Here is an 11,924-nt window from a genome sequence, read left to right on the forward strand (position 1 = left end):
GTTTTCCTTCATCCCTTGGAGAAGTGTTAAACAACGAATATTATTATAATTATTTCGCTTTATTTGTTGGATGTTTGAAATATCCTTCACTAATTCTAAGCACCATCCAAGCGTAATGATCACAATTAGTGAAGCAATTCCTACTTCATAGTGGCTCAAGGGAAACTCAATCCAAATTTGAACTTCAAGCCACCATTTTAATTTCCATGAGGGAATTTTACGCTAAAATCAAGGTTCCAATGTTTCCATTACAAAATCATACTAAATGTTGCTGCCAAAAACCCCGCTGATCCAACCTACACAAAAACAGACGACGGAGGCCCGGAACTTTGTCCGGGGTTAGTCCTCCGACGCTCAAGTCAGGGTCGGCCGCACAGTTCAATAAGGGAGTAATGGTGAGGGTGTTAGAGCTTACCTTCCCCTTTCTTCCGTGCCTTCTTATATAGCTCTTTGGCCTTAGGGTTTTTCCCCCTTCGGCCTTCTTAGAGTCCTACCCGAATACGTCCAACCTTCTGGGGGGAATATTCCCCTCATGCAGACGACGTGATCCCGCATGATTCTGCGGGCGTGCCTCGGTGATTGCGCGTGCTCGAGTGTGTGTGAGTGGTCTCTTGGAACCTTCGTCTGGCGGTGGACACGTGTCTCAGAGGCGACACGTGTCATGGCCCCCACCGAGGGGTTATTTTGGCTATATCAGGAGCCCCCTTACTTCCACTAGGAGCTTCTTCCTGTGGGAGTAACCATCTTCTTTGGTTGACTTGTTCTTTCGGCCTTGGCATTACCAGTGTCCAAGGTTTGGGGTCGATCGAGAGGGACCTTTGACCGCTTCGGATCGACTTTGCTGAGCCCCCTGCCGAGGGAGGGACCTTTGGCTAGTTCCGTTCGTCTCTGGCCGAGCTCCCAACCGAAGGACAGACCCTCGGTCAGGTCTGTTCGGCTTTGCCAAGCCCCCTGTCGAGGGAGGGACCCTCGGTCAGGTCCGTTCGGCTTTGGCCGAACTCCCAACCGAAGGAGGGACCCTCGGTCAGGTCCGTTCGGCTTTGGCCGAACTCCCAACCGAAGGAGGGACCTTCGGTCAGGTCCGTTCGGCTTTGGCCGAACTCCCAACCGAAGGAGAGATCGCCTGCTAGGCCTGCTAGGTCCGCTCGGGCGCAAACCTCGAGGCTTCGTACCCTGACGTGGCGTGCCATTAATGCTCGGAAGTCGTACCGTCATTCTTCCATCTATATAATGTGGGGGGCCATTTGTGGGGCAACCTTTCTTTTTTTCCCTTCGGAGAGCTCACCTTCGGCCTCGGATCCCCTTCTAGCCTCGTCCTCTTCTTCCTTAGCTTAGCAACAAGTAAGTGATGTCTTCCTCGTCGGGCTACAGCCCATCGTCCCGCGAGAGGTCAAGACCGAGACGTAGGTACAGGAGTCCTGGGGAAGTCCGAGGGATGTCCTCGGATTCCACCGACTCTCCCTCCTCCCGCGACTCATCGTCAGCGGCCACACCGTCGGGGTCCAAGGGTGGCTCCAACGGTGAGGAGTTTAGGGAGAGGGTGCTCGACGCCCGAGCCCAGACACAGGAGCCCTTAGAAGTTGAGGCCCTTAAGATCGTCTCCACGATGGACGAACCAGAACTGGAGGAGCTAAGGGCCTCCTTCGGTGTCTCGGATGCTTTCGAGCTCCGTCTGCCTAAACCCTCTGACCGAGCCAGCTATCGGAACCCCGAGGAGCTGTGCCTGTACAAGGAGGCCTTCAAGGAGGAGATCACGAACGCCATCGCCCCAGGGTACACCATGGGCGCTACCGAGGTCCGAGACTGGGTCCTCGGGCGCTACCCTGGGGTTTCCTTTGCAGACAGCGGCCTCATCTTTGAGGACGACGATGTGGAGGTGGTGCCTTCGACCACCGAGGTTGCCGACGCCGACGGTCGAGGCGGCAGCGAGGAAGGTGAGATCCAGCTGCAAAGGGAAGTCCCTCCGACCCCTGGTCGTGGGGGTTCGGACCAGGAGGCACTCCCAGCCGAAGACGAGGCAGTGAACCCGACAGATGCTCCTTAAGGTCGCCTCGGCCATCAGCGCAGGCTACCCCACTTGCCATGTAACTAGCCTTCGGGCTTTTTTGTAGTCTTTAGCCTTCGGGCTTTTTTGTAGTCTTTAGCCTTCGTGCTTCATATGTAACTAGCCTTCGGGCTTTAGTGTAGTCTTTCGCCTTCGGGCTTCATATGTAACTTTTGCCTTCGTGCTTTATGAATTCAGCCGTTCTTTTTCCAACTGTCCGTCTAATGATTTTTGGTTCGTAAGTAGTTGCAGAGGGCCGAAACCCTAGTTGTCAATAGGCGCATGGCCCCGAGACTTGGCCGAGGGTCGACCTGTTAGCAAGTCAGACGAAGGCCGACCCTGTAATCACTAGCAATGTTTTACGTGTTTTCCCTCTCGGCTCCAGCCGAAGGGTTTGTCAATCTCATGAATCTGGGCCTTGGCCGAAGGTGGTCCATTCGATGGCTCCAGCCGAAGGGTTTGTCAATCTCATGAATCTAGGTCTTCACCGAGGGTCGACCTGTCAGTAAGTCGGACGAAGGCCGACCCTGTTATTACTAGCAATATTTTACCAAGTGTTTTCCTTCTCGGCTCGAGCCGAAGGGTTCACCGAAGGTCGAGGGGTTCACCGAAGATACCCTCGGCTCAAGCCGAAGGGTCTGTTAGATGGGGTCGAAGACCCAACAATCAGGATCACCGAATCACCGAAGATACCCTCGGCTCCAGCCGAAGGGTCTGCTAGATGGTACCCCTTCGGTCAGGTCTATTCGGCTATGGCCGAACTCCGAGCCGAAGGGGTGATTGAGCCTCCAAGGTGTGGACCTTCAGTCATCCGTTCCTCAAGGTTAGAGGTAATCAGCCTGGAGGATCCTCACTTGCCGTAAACCAGCTCTCGTATTATCATGAATTAAATCTTGCGGATTTCAAGATGAATTACAATTTAAAAGGTTCAGAAGAGCAATAATTGCAAAGAACTACAGACGGGAAAAAAACTAACAGAGCCACTTTACTACTGGTGGAATTTTCTTAGATTATCTGAGTTCCACGATCGGGGTACCCTTACTCCCCCCGTAGTCTCTAGGTGGTAGGACCCTGGTCGTATTACCCTCGAGACTCTGTAGGGGCCTTCCCAGCTTGGGTCTAGCTTCCCTTGATGCCTTGGGTCCGACACTTCCGCCCTTCTGAGGACAAGGTCGCCCTGCCTAAACTCGTTCTTCCGGACTTTGGTGTTGTAGTGCCTGGCGATCCTCCGTTGGTAGGCGGCCACCCTTTCCTGTGAAGCTTCTCTAGTTTCTGCCAAGAGGTCCAAATTTGCCCGGAGTCCTTCGTCATTTTCGTATTCGTTGTAATACCGAATCCGATGGGTAATAGCCCCTATCTCCACTGGGAGTACAGCTTCAGTGCCGTATGTTAACATGAAGGGTGTTTCTCCGGTAGCTAACCTCTCAGTGGTGCGGTAGGCCCAGAGAATGTGGTACAACTCGTCTGCCCATAGTCCTTTGGCATCATCTAGCCTCTTTTTTATCCCTTGGAGTAAAGTACGGTTGGTTACTTCTGTTTGTCCATTGGTCGAGGGATATCCGACGGAGGTTTTCCGGTGATTGATGCCGAGGGCTTCACAGAACGCGTCGAAAGTTGGATTGGCGAACTGAGTGCCATTATCCGTAACCACGACCTGGGGGATTCCGAATCTGTATACCACCGCTCTCTGGAAGAAGTCCCTTATGTTCTTTTCTGTTATCGTTGCTAGGGCTTCGGCTTCCGCCCACTTCGTGAAATAGTCGACTGCTACCACCACAAACTTCCTTTGTCTCGTGGCCAAGGGGAACGGACCTAAGATGTCCATCCCCCACATGGCGAACGGTACTGGGCTAGATAAGGACGACAGCTTGGTAGAATGTAGCCTAGGCACGGGGGCGAACATCTGGCACTTGACGCACTTTCTGACCAGTGCTTCTGCGTCCTTCCTCATTGTCGGCCAGTACAGGCCCTGCCTTAGTACTTTGTGAGCCAGGGCCCGGGCTCCAAGGTGTTGGCCACATATCCCTTCATGCACTTCCCGGAGCGCGTACTCGCCGTCGGACGAATCCAGGCACTTGAGGTACGGTGAGGTAAACCCTATCTTGTACAGCGTGTCATCCTTCAGGAAAAAACGTGCCGACCTCATTCTTACTTTTCTTGCTTCGTCCTTGTTCTCTGGGAGCTTCCCCTCCTTGAGGTATTCCATTATGGCGTCCATCCAGCTTCGGCCGTTTTCACCTACGGGTAACACCTCGTGGGGTTTCTCGATGCTTGGCTGTGGTAGTACTTCGAAATACACCGCTCGCCCAAGTTCCGCGAAGTCGGAAGTGGCCAGCTGCGACAGTGCGTCAGCGCTAGCATTCTCTTCTCGTGACACCTGCTTTACCTCAAATTCCTTGAAAACCGCTGACCTTTCTCGCACCGTGTTCAAGTATTCGGCCATCCTCTGCTCTTTGGCCTCATATTCGCCATTCACTTGTCGCACCACGAGTTGGGAGTCGCTATTCACTACTAGTTCCTTCACCATCAAAGCCCGAGCCAGATTAATTCCGGCTATTATTGCTTCGTACTCCGCTTCGTTGTTGGAGGCGTCGAAGTCGAACCGCAGGGCGCACTCTACTTTGAAGCCTTCGGGGCTTACCAGCACAATTCCCGCGCCACTTCCATCACTGTTGGAAGCCCCATCCACATACAGCGTCCAAGCCTCATCTGCTCGTCCCTCAGCGGATTCCTGCGGGTCATCGGGAATCGTCGTCTCCGCTATGAAGTCTGCGAGGGCCTGTGCTTTAATTGCGGTTCTCGGCTTGTACTGGATGTCGAACTCTCCCAACTCTATGGCCCAATTTACTAGACGACCGGACATATCTGGCCGTTGCAGTATTTTCTTCAGAGGCTGGTCGGTGAGTACGCATATTGTATGTGACTGAAAATATGGCCTCAGCTTTCTTGCCGCCGTCACGAGGGCGTACGCCACTTTTTCCGCCTTTCGATATCTTGTCTCGGCATCTAAGAGGGTTCGGCTGACATAGTATATTGGCCGTTGTTGCTTTCCTTCCTCTTTCGTCAATACGGCGCTTACAGCAACCGTCGATACAGCAAGGTACAGCTGTAGAATATCTCCGGTGTTCGGCTTTGTCAGCAGTGGGGGTGCGGCCAAGTACTCCTTCAATTGCTCGAAAGATTTTTCGCACTCCTCCGTCCACTCGAACCTTTTAGCCCCTTTCAGAGCCTTGAAGAAAGGAAGGCATCTATCAGCAGACCGAGACATAAATCTTCCGAGGGCAGCTACCCGACCCGTCAGCTCCTGGACTTGCTTTACATTCTGGGGTGACCTCATGTCCCGAATGGCTTGTATCTTGACTGGGTTGGCTTCGATTCCTCTTTCTGAAACGATGAAGCCAAGAAACTTCCCCGAGGCTACTCCGAAGGCACATTTTGCCGGGTTCAGCTTCATGCCGTACCGTCGTAGCACTTGGAACGCCTCTTCCAAGTCTTGGATATGTCTTTCCGCCTTCAGGCTTTTCACCAGCATGTCATCCACGTACACTTCCATGGTCTTGCCAATCAGCCCTTTAAAAACTTTGTTCACCAACCTCTGATAGGTGGCCCCCGCATTCTTTAGTCCGAAAGGCATGACCTCATAGCAGTACAACCCTCCTTCAGTTATGAAGGAGGTTTTCGGGACGTCAGCCTCGGCCATTTTGATTTGGTTGTACCCCGAATATGCATCCATGAAACTCAGTGCCTCGTATCCCGCCGTGGCGTCGATGAGCAGGTCTATCTTCGGTAGGGGGTATGCATCTTTGGGGCAGGCCCTATTCAGGTCGGTGAAGTCGATGCAGATCCTCCACTTCCCGTTTGCCTTCGGGACCATCACCACGTTCGATATCCACTCCGGGTAATGAATCTCACGGATGAACCGGGCCTTCAGTAACTTTTCTACTTCCTCATCTATCTTCTTCTGCCTTTCTGGGGCGAACGTTCTCTTCCTCTGCTGCACCGGCTTCTTCATTGGGCTGACGTTCAGGTGATGTTCTATTACCTCTCGGTCAATCCCGGGCATGTCCGACGCCGACCAGGCGAATACGTCAATGTTGCTCCGTAGGAATGAGATGAGCCTTTCTTGTTGCGGCCAATAACCCCTCGGTGGGGGCCATGACACGTGTCGTCTCTGGGACACGTGTCCACCGCCAGACGAAGGGTCCAAGAGACCACTCACACTCGAGCACGCGCAGTCACCGAGGCACGCCCGCAGAATCATGCGGGATCACGTCGTCTGCATGGGGGGAATATTCCCCCCAGAAGGTTGGACGTATTCGAGAAGGACTCTAAAAAGGCCGAAGGGGGAAAAACCCTAAGGCCAAAGAGCTATATAAGAAGGCACGGAAGAAAGGGGAAGGTAAGCTCTAACACCCTCACCATTACTCCCTTATTGAACTGTGCGGCCGACCCTGACTTGAGCGTCGGAGGACTAACCCCGGACAAAGTTCCGGGCCTCCGTCGTCTGTGTTTGTGTAGGTTGGACTAGCGGGGTTTTTGGCAGCAACAGATTGGCGCCGTCTGTGGGAACGACGGTAATGGTGGGAAGAACCTACAACCGAAGAAGGACGAGAGCGATGTCCAACGTAGACATGGGGGAAGAACCTTCAGGGGAGCTTCCTCCCTCGGCGGAGACTGGACGAGAAAGAGGTCATGATGATCGGGAAGTGTCCGTCAGATACCAGCGGTCGGCTGGATATTCAGTACGGGAAGGCAGCGACCATCAGCCTCCCGCGGCCCAGGAGTACGTGACAAGGCAGCAGTTCGAAGACCTCCAGAACAAATACAACCGGATGGCAGAGACTATGAGGGAGGTCTCCAAAGCTGTCTCCCATAAGACCGGCGGAGCACCCCCAGGGACGCACGTCCAGTTCGAGAGGGCTCGAGAAGAAGACCGAAGCAGTACGGGATCAACGAGGGCCGGCCGTGATCCTCGAAGCCGAGCAAGAGAGAGTCCCGCGCCCCGAAGTAGGACGCGACGCAACGCAAGAGACCCGCATGGGGATCAGCACCAAGGGGACAAACAGAGGTCCGAGGACTCGGGATTAAAGAGGATGATCTTAGACCTGAAAGACGAGATCAGAAAGGTGGCAGAAAACCAGACAGGGAACCGCGAGCCCGACCTTACCAATGATACGGCCTTAGCTGACGAGGTCATGAGGGACCCGCTCCCAGTCGGTTTCCGCCTGCCCAAGTACGACACCTATGACGGGTCGGGGGACCCCGTCGATCACTTGGAAGGCTTTAAGGTCGCCATGCAATTCCATCGCGTCTCGGAAAATATTATGTGTCGGGCCCTTCCATTGACGTTCAGGGGAGCGGCGAGGCTGTGGTATAACCGACTACCGACGAAGTCGATCCACAGCTTCAGTGACCTGAGTTACTTCTTCGTGAAGGGGTTCTCTAGTAGCCAGCCCCTCCAGAAGACTACGTTGAACCTAACCAACGTCAAACAGCAAGAAGGGGAATCGCTGCGGAATTACATGAAGCGATTCCAACAAGAAAAGATCACGATCAGGGGCCTAGACCCGAAGGAGTTCACGGCCCTGCTGGGTGGCGTCAAGGACAAGGAATTGAAGAGGTCCCTGGCGAAGCATACGCCTAGAGATCTGACCGAGCTGAGGGCGCGATGCGATAAGTATATCCAGATGGAGGAAACCCTCCAGGCAGATGAAGAAGTCGAAAGGAAGGCGGCGAGGAAGAGGCCCTTGAGGGTTGATGATAAACCCACCGACGAAGAAAAAAGACGAAAGTCCGAGCGCAGTCGGGCCCCCAGTCCGTCGAGGAAGTTTGAGAGCTATGCACCTCTGAACCGAAGACGAACAGAGGTGTTAATGCAGATAAAAGATTCTCCAGATGCCAGGGCCATGAAGTGGCTAGGAAAGATGGGGCGACATCCCGAAAGACGCAATGTGGATAGATACTGCCACTTCCACAGAGACCACGGCCATGACACCGAGGACTGTTGGCATCTCAAGGGGGAGATAGAAGGAATGATCAGAAGGGGATACTTAGGCAGATTTGTAGACCGGGAGAAAGAGCTGGCTCCAGAAGGCAATGGCCGGAGAGATAACCGTCGGAGAGACGGTGGAGGTCGGTATGAAAGAGGGGGGCTCGCCCGCAGAAGAAATCAAGAACAGCGGAGGAACCAAACACCAGAGGAAGATGGACACCGACCTCGAGAGGAGAACAAGAGCCCAACAAGAGTTATAGCAACCATTTGTGGAGGCCCGGCCGCAGGAGAGAGTTCGGTCTCTGCCAGGAAGGCGAAGGCCTACGCGAGGAGCGTACATGTGGCAGAATGGTCGAACAAGAAGGCAAAGACGGGGACGGTCATCTCCTTTTCAGACGATGATCTGGAAGGGGTACAGACCCCGCATGACGATGCCTTGGTCATCGCCATGACTATAGGAGATTGCAAAGTAAAGAGGATCCTGGTGGATAACGGCAGCTCAGCTGATATCCTGTTCCTCGAAGCTTTCCGGAAGATGGGGCTCGACGAAGGAAAGTTAAAAAAGGTCGAACACCCACTGCAAGGATTCTCTGGCGCCCCGGTGAAGGTGGAAGGGTCGATAGAGCTGCCGGTTCGAGCTGGCACCGGAGATCGCCAAGCGACGGTGATGATCAACTTCCTGGTAGTGAGCATTACATCAGCGTATAATGCCATACTAGGAAGAGTCGGGTTGAATCTGTTAAAGGCCATCGTCTCCACCCCCCATCTCAAAATGAAGTTCCCAACCAAGAATGGCGTCGGGGAGTGTCGGGGTGATCAGGAGACATCCCGAAGATGTTACGCCACTACTCTCTGGGGAAAAGAAAAGGCGGGTGAGACGCTCCCAATAGAGGATTTACGTGATGATGCCAGTTATCAACGGGGAGAGCCGGCCGAAGACTTGGTGCAAGTTGAAGCTGAGGAAGGAGATGACACTCGGCAATTTCAGATTGGGGCTACCATGCCAAGGCCGCAACAAGAAAGGCTCATCTCATTCCTACGGAGCAACATTGACGTATTCGCCTGGTCGGCATCGGACATGCCCGGGATTGACCGAGAGGTAATAGAACATCACCTGAACGTCAGCCCAATGAAGAAGCCGGTGCAGCAGAGGAAGAGAACGTTCGCCCCAGAAAGGCAGAAGAAGATAGATGAGGAAGTAGAAAAGTTACTGAAGGCCCGGTTCATCCGTGAGATTCATTACCCGGAGTGGATATCGAACGTGGTGATGGTCCCGAAGGCGAACGGGAAGTGGAGGATCTGCATCGACTTCACCGACCTGAATAAGGCCTGCCCCAAAGATGCATACCCCCTACCGAAGATAGACCTGCTCATCGACGCCACGGCGGGATACGAGGCACTGAGTTTCATGGATGCATATTCGGGGTACAACCAAATCAAAATGGCCGGGGCTGACGTCCCGAAAACCTCCTTCATAACTGAAGGAGGGTTGTACTGCTATGAGGTCATGCCTTTCGGACTAAAGAATGCGGGGGCCACCTATCAGAGGTTGGTGAACAAAGTTTTTAAAGGGCTGATTGGCAAGACCATGGAAGTGTACGTGGATGACATGCTCGTGAAAAGCCTGAAGGCGGAAAGACATATCCAAGACTTGGAAGAGGCGTTCCAAGTGCTACGACGGTACGGCATGAAGCTTAACCCGGCAAAATGTGCCTTCGGAGTAGCCTCGGGGAAGTTTCTTGGCTTCATCGTTTCAGAAAGAGGAATCGAAGCCAACCCAGTCAAGATACAAGCCATTCGGGACATGAGGTCACCCCAGAATGTAAAGCAAGTCCAGGAGCTGACGGGTCGGGTAGCTGCCCTCGGAAGATTTATGTCTCGGTCTGCTGATAGATGCCTTCCTTTCTTCAAGGCTCTGAAAGGGGCTAAAAGGTTCGAGTGGACGGAGGAGTGCGAAAAATCTTTCGAGCAATTGAAGGAGTACTTGGCCGCACCCCCACTGCTGACAAAGCCGAACACCGGAGATATCCTACAGCTGTACCTTGCTGTATCGACGGTTGCTGTAAGCGCCGTATTGACGAAAGAGGAAGGAAAACAACAACGGCCAATATACTATGTTAGCCGAACCCTTTTAGATGCCGAGACAAGATATCGAAAGGCGGAAAAAGTGGCGTACGCCCTCGTGACGGCGGCAAGAAAGCTGAGGCCATATTTTCAGTCACATACAATATGCGTACTCACCGACCAGCCTCTGAAGAAAATACTGCAACGGCCAGATATGTCCGATCGTCTAGTAAATTGGGCCATAGAGTTGGGAGAGTTCGACATCCAGTACAAGCCGAGAACCGCAATTAAAGCACAGGCCCTCGCAGACTTCATAGCGGAGGCGACGATTCCCGATGACCCGCAGGAATCCGCCGAGGGACGAGCAGATGAGGCTTGGACACTGTATGTGGATGGGGCTTCCAACAGTGATGGAAGTGGCGCTGGAATTGTGCTGGTAAGCCCCGAAGGCTTCAAAGTAGAGTGCGCCCTGCGATTCGACTTCGACGCCTCCAACAACGAAGCGGAGTACGAAGCGATAATAGCCAGAATTAATCTGGCTCGGGCTTTGATGGTGAAGGAACTAGTAGTGAATAGCGACTCCCAACTCGTGGTGAGACAAGTGAATGGCGAATATGAGGCCAAAGAGCAGAGGATGGCCGAATACTTGAACACAGTGCGAGAAAGGTCAGCGGTTTTCAAGGAATTTGAGGTAAAGCAAGTGTCACGAGAAGAGAATGCTAGCGCAGACGCATTGTCGCAGCTGGCCACTTCCGACTTCGCGGAACTTGGGCGAGCGGTGTATTTCGAAGTACTACCACAGCCAAGCATCGAGAAACCCCACGAGGTGTTACCCGTAGGTGAAAACGGCCGAAGCTGGATGGACGCCATAATGGAATACCTCAAGGAGGGGAAGCTCCCAGAGAACAAGGACGAAGCAAGAAAGGTAAGAATGAGGTCGGCACGCTTTTTTCTGAAGGATGACATGCTGTACAAGATAGGGTTTACCTCACCGTACCTCAAGTGCCTGGATTCGTCCGACGGCGAGTACGCGCTCCGGGAAGTGCATGAAGGGATATGTGGCCAACACCTTGGAGCCCGGGCCCTGGCTCACAAAGTACTAAGGCAGGGCCTGTACTGGCCGACAATGAGGAAGGACGCGGAAGCACTGGTCAGGAAATGCGTCAAGTGCCAGATGTTCGCCCCCGTGCCTAGGCTACATTCCACCGAGCTGTCGTCCTTATCCAGCCCAGTACCGTTCGCCATGTGGGGGATGGACATCTTAGGCCCGTTCCCCTTGGCCACGAGGCAAAGGAAGTTTGTGGTGGTGGCAGTCGACTATTTCACGAAGTGGGCGGAAGCCGAAGCCCTAGCAACGATAACAGAAAAGAACATAAGGGACTTCTTCCAGAGGGCGGTGGTATACAGATTCGGAATCCCCCAGATCGTGGTTACGGATAATGGCACTCAGTTCGCCAATCCAACTTTCGACGCGTTCTGTGAAGCCCTCGGCATCAATCACCGGAAAACCTCCGTCGGGTATCCCTCGACCAATGGACAAACAGAAGTAACCAACCGTACGTTACTCCAAGGGATAAAAAAGAGGCTAGATGATGCCAAAGGACTATGGGCAGACGAGTTGTACCACATTCTCTGGGCCTACCGCACCACTGAGAGGTTAGCTACCGGAGAAACACCCTTCATGTTAACATACGGCACTGAAGCTGTACTCCCAGTGGAGATAGGGGCTATTACACATCGGATTCGGTACTACAACGAAGACGAAAATGACAAAGGACTCCGGGCAAATTTGGACCTCTTGACAGAAACCAGAGAAGCTTCACA

General features: G+C 53.4%; 1 protein-coding gene across 4 annotated transcripts in view; it reads right to left on the minus strand.

Moving 5' to 3' along the window:
- The window catches only part of LOC122071326, a 66,092-nt gene that overhangs the window by 47,778 nt on the left and 6,390 nt on the right, over positions 1 to 11,924 (minus strand). The gene's annotated exons all lie outside the window — the stretch shown is intronic.

This window comes from Macadamia integrifolia, unplaced genomic scaffold, assembly GCF_013358625.1.
Source record: "Macadamia integrifolia cultivar HAES 741 unplaced genomic scaffold, SCU_Mint_v3 scaffold_210A, whole genome shotgun sequence".
NCBI classification, from domain to species: domain Eukaryota; kingdom Viridiplantae; phylum Streptophyta; class Magnoliopsida; order Proteales; family Proteaceae; genus Macadamia; species Macadamia integrifolia.